Source organism: Microtus ochrogaster, chromosome 7 (assembly GCF_000317375.1).
Source record: "Microtus ochrogaster isolate Prairie Vole_2 chromosome 7, MicOch1.0, whole genome shotgun sequence".
In the NCBI taxonomy this organism is placed as follows: Eukaryota; Metazoa; Chordata; class Mammalia; order Rodentia; family Cricetidae; genus Microtus; species Microtus ochrogaster.
Window position 1 is genome coordinate 72223637 of NC_022014.1, and position 475 is coordinate 72224111.

Genomic DNA, 475 nt, shown 5'->3' on the forward strand with positions numbered 1-475 from the left:
AGGAGGAGGAGGAGGAGAAGAAGAAGAAGAAGAAGAAGAAGAAGAAGAAGAAGAAGAAGAAGAAGAAGAAGAAAAGAAGAAGAAGAAGAAGGTGGTGATGGTGATGGCAAGGAGAAAGAGGAGGAAGCAGAAGCCTGCAGGCTTGATTGTCTTGAAACCAGTAGTTTCTTAGGACCACTATATTAGCTGTGCTTCTGCTAACATAAAAGACCCCAAGAAACTCACTCACCCCAGAGAGCAGGGAATCACATAACTTAATTAAGGGAGCCATCTTAGGGTTGGCAAGAGACTTGAACCTAGAGGGGCTCCCAGGTTCCCAGGGTGGTGTCCCCAGTTAGCTCCTTGGGCAGCTGAGAATAGGGAACCTGAAGTGACTCTATACTATAGCCATACTGATGAATATATTGCATATCACCATAGAACCTTCATCTGGCGATGGATGGAGATAGAGACAGAGACCCACACTGGAGCATCG